We start from the raw sequence: 4820 nt of genomic DNA, 5'->3' as shown, positions 1-4820 counted from the left end.
TCTGTGACAACCTAATCTGAATCCTAACATGATAAACCAATGAATTAATACTGTCTGATCTGAGGAATGGGAAGACTTCCTTTAGTCCCTTCCCTCCCCATTAAAATATTGCCTAGACCATAGAGCTTGTTTCTTATTTCTTTGCCTACCCACTCTCTCTCTCTCTCTCTCTTTTTTTTTTAGGGGAAGGGAAGCAGGCTCCCTGCTGAGCAGAGAGCCCGATGTGGGGCTTGATCCCAGGACCTTGGAATCATGACCTGAGCGGAAGGCAGAGGCTATAACCCACTGAGCCACCCAGGCGCACCAACCCACTCTCTTTCTCCTTGATTTTTTCCACCCATTTGGAGAGAGAGTCCAGGATGCTTGGTTTTCCAGGAAGGCAGGTCCTCACACTGAATAATCACAATCTGAAAGAAGTGAAGTCTAAGTCTCCAAAAAGAATCTTTGCAGCTGCATCCTCTGTAGATGCCTCCATGCATCATCCCTTTGGGCTAATTTTCTTACTGGAACCTTCTGCACCCACTTGACTCAGCCAGCCAGAGTCAACACCTCTTCTGGGGACTGTCATAGAGGCTGACATAAAAGTAAGGGAAGCCCTGGTTTTGGTGAGTTTCTAGTCTAGTCCTGTGTGGCCATAGCCCTGTGCAAGAAAAGGGTTTACCACTTGATTAGCAAAAAGACAAGTTCGAATAGAAATTCTTATGCTAGAAATGGAATAAGCATACACTGTAGGAATTGAGAAACAAGGAGCAAAACTGTGTGGTTTGAGTTAAATTAAGTGGTTTCCTGGACGAGGTGAGAATGAAATATACAGGCTCCAAAGAGACTGAGAGGACATCCTAGATGGAAGAAATGGTTTACATGAAGTTATGCATGTTGAAACCACAGCTTCTGGTCAGAAGAAGGCAAGCTAGCTAATTTAGCTAGAGCCATATTTTTGTGTAAGGGGTGAAGAGAAACGAGTTTATGACCTGAGCAAAGCAGCTGGCCAGGTAGCCTTAGACAAGTAACTCTCTCTCTCGCCCTCATCTGCCTCAACCAGGAAATGAGTGGGTTGGGTGACTAGGGCACTGGGGGAAGGTTTCCATCAGAGGTGAAGAGAGTTAATAATTATGGGAGCAGTGTGTCAGGTACTCCAAACTCTCCTAAAATTTCCTCTTACCCTCCCCATTTCAGAGACGAAGTACCTCATCCAGAGTTTTGTAGACTGTGAGTGACCAAGCAGGGACTAGGGTTGAGTCAATTTCTTTATCCACCATAAATGAATAGCTCCCATTTGCCAAGCACTGAGCCAGGCCCTGGGAGACATAACAGGGAGTGGGGCAAATACAGTCTCGCTCTCATTCTACTTAGGGTGTGGGGGAGGATAGTCAATAAACAAGTAAATATCCAAGTGAATAAAACAGGTTCAAATAGAAGTACATGCTATGGAGAAAATAAAATACGGAATCATGGTCATGATTTGGGGCTTCTTAGGTCAGGTGGCCTAGGAAGGTCTCTCTGAGGAGTTGGCAAACCTGGGTGGAGACTGGAAGGGCATGAAGAGGTCTGCCTAGTTGGCAAAGGGCAGAACTGGCCAAACTGAGGATTCGTATTTGACAGCATGGATGAGGCCCCCAGTCTTTCTTCTGGAGAAGGAGTTGAAATTATATTCCAAAGAGATTAAGATGGTGGAGGACAGGGCAAAGCAAGAGTGTGGCAGCATCAGAGTCCTAATATGGAAGTGCGGTGGCCAAAGTGACATCGGAAATTTCTGAGCAGGGTTGGGAAATGTTGTTTCCATTCACTTCCATCCCTTCCCCATTAGCAATACCAGAAAGCTTCAGAAAGTGATGATGACAGTCATCTTGGAGCCAAGTAAGGCTTGGTAATATATTAATATATATAATAATAATAGTTAATAAGAATATTAACTATTAGATAACATTTAAGGAGCTTTTTAAAAAAAGATTTTATTTATTTATTTGACAGAGAGAGATCACAGGTAGGCAGAGAGGCAGGCAGAGAGAGAGATGGGGAAGCAGGCTCCCTGCTGAGCAGAGGGCCCGATGCGGGGCTCAATCCCAGGACCCTGAGATCATGACCTGAGCTGAAGGTAGAGGCTTTAACCCACTGAGCCACCCAGGCGCCCCATTTAAGGAACATTTTAAAAAACATTTATTTATTTTAGAGAGAGAGAGTGCATGAATGGGGGGAAGGGCAGAGGGAGAAAGAGAGAGGAGGCAGACTTCCCGGTGAGCATGGAGCCCATGTGGGGCTCAATCCCAGAACCCTCAGTTCAAGACCTGAGCTGAAACCAAGAGTCAGACGCTCAAGCAACTGAGCCATCCAGATGCTCCAAGAAACATTTTTTATGTACTAAGCATGTCTGAGCACTTTTAAAGCAGTAACTTATTTAATCTTCATAGTAACTACAGGAGAAATATAGTATTATTATCCTAATTGTAATAAAGATGCTGAGGTTTAGGGAGGTACAGTCACTCACAAATACGAACACAAAATGCCTTTTGGTTTTGGAAAGACTTTGTAGGTATTAGGAGAGAGTAGGATTGCACAACTGAGATGGGTAGAGCAAGGATGCACACCATAGGCTTCAAACAGTCATGTACTATTTGATCTAGAAGTGATCTTAGATATCATAGAGACAAGAAATTTATAATTTGGTCCTCTGAGAGAAGACCTCTGATTTAGGATAATCTCCTCTCTTTTGACAGATGAGAAAATTAAGAGTTAGAGTATCAGATTAGTGATGGAAATGGAGGGTTGATGCTGAGTTCTGACTTCTGCTTGAACGCTCTTTGTAATCTACTCCACCGTACCCCTAGTTATGCAGATCCTGGTTAGGAACCCTGACAGAAGTGATTGCACAGAATCATAGCCTCCAAGAGGGGAGAGACAAGCATGAAATAAGATAATGCACATAAAATTCTTGTTTTGGGCTCAGCACAGAGTAAGGGCTCAGTGCATGCCCATGCCTTTGAGAAAGTCCACATGGTTGGTTTCTGTGCCCAGTGGTGAGAACAGCTGGGCCACGAATGGGGAAGGGGAAGCAAGACACACAGGTGGAGAAGGGCTTCCTCCCCCGAGCCTGCCATCTTGATTGATGTGCCACAGTCCTTACCAAACCCCATCCACCACAGTGAAAGTAAAATGTCTTTAGAAACCTTGTAACCCATCATTAAAACTGCTGGGTGTACGAAAGCAATTGCTTGCCCTAAATAAGTGTCTTATGATTGCCCTTGGTTTGTCTGAGTTTTCCTTTAATTATAGGCCCTCTTGAAACACTCAAACACACAGGGTCTTTGTAAATTTGCATCCCCTCTCTCTCACATACAATCCTCCCAAATGCACATACTCCCTTGCATTTATAGAGCACAAACACCCATCCTTTACTCATTCACATAATGAATTTCAGCCCCATGCATCTCAACTGAAGAGGGACCCAGGAGAATTATGGGTATCTGAGCAGTTTTCCTGTTCCAAGGCACCACAGGGCTCTTGGAAGAGCGGGTCCGTAATGGGGAGAAGATAATGGGCAAAAAGTGCTCTTGACTGATAGACCAGTCCGAGCATTCTCTTTCCTATAATAATAGAGTTGTTTGCTTGAGCCATTCCCTAACCAAATTTCACATTTCTTCCACCCAACCCCACTTTAGGCTTCAAATTATTGCACCCCCCCCCCATCCTCTTTCCTTGCGAACTCAACTTGATGCCTTTTGGTTTTGTAAAGACTTTGTAGGTATTAGGAGAGACTAGGAAAGCCTTCCTTCCTCTACTTGGATTTCTTCCTTGTCAGAAGAGAGAAGTGGGCTTTACGGAGAGGTACAGAGTGTCTTGGAGACCAGTGCCTGAAACAGGGCTCCTCAGAACTAAATGGGAACTCATAGCTTGATGGTCTTGTCCCCACCGACCCACACTCAGCCTTCCCTTCCAGTGTCCTAGATGACACCTGGTCAAGGATTTGATGAGAGAAACTCTTGGAGGAAGTACTGGTGGATTTCCCTGTTGCCCACCCTCACTCAGTGCCTCTCTTAGCAGGAGGACAACTTCTTTCTTTACATCCCCTCCAGGCATTGGTGCTGGTACAGTGGTCTCTTTCCTTCCCCAAGCCCTGGGTGATAGTGGTTACCCATTTGGTGGTGTAAGAACTCCCACTGGGACCTGTTTCAAGGTCCTGTTGTGATGTCCCTGAATGGGGAGGGACTGATTGTCCAAATCCCTGAAAATTTAAACTCTGCACCAGCTATCAGCCCACCATTGCTCCAGGGAAGATGGTGGGCCCACAGGGCCCTGGGTTTGAGACAGGTTCTCCATGTTCCTGGGAATTTGCCTCCTAACGACAGGACATTTACAGGGACAGTTCTTGGTTCTGGGTCTTTTAGGGGCCACTATGATGAAGAAACAGCAGGGATGTTGCAAGCGGTGGGGGTGGGGTGGGGGGGATGAGGCCGGCCTGGGAGGGGGCGGTGGTCTGTGGGGAGTCTTCATTCCCAACTCCTGACCCTGACTGCCTTGAGAGAAAGGCTTGGACCCAGGGAGCAGACAGATGTCGGTCGGGACAGAAGTAACTGATATGTGGGGGCACTGGGGCATAACGCGAGGGCAAAATGCGAACCGAGACACCAAGGCTGGTTTCTCTAGCCAGCCCACGCCTCCTGCCTGGGCTCAAGGCCACTCCCTCCCCGCCGAGTGGCTCTCGGTTCTGGAGGCGGGACTGAGTTCTCCGGTGGCCCCTGGAGGCTCGGGGCTGCAAGCTTTGGGAGGCTGGGAGGGGAGAAAGGGAGGGGCGCTGACTGGGCAGTCCAAAGAGGAGGGGGCCT

Source organism: Meles meles, chromosome 8 (genome assembly GCF_922984935.1).
Source record: "Meles meles chromosome 8, mMelMel3.1 paternal haplotype, whole genome shotgun sequence".
NCBI lineage: Eukaryota > Metazoa > Chordata > Mammalia > Carnivora > Mustelidae > Meles > Meles meles.
Note: the sequence above shows the minus strand (reverse complement) of the source record.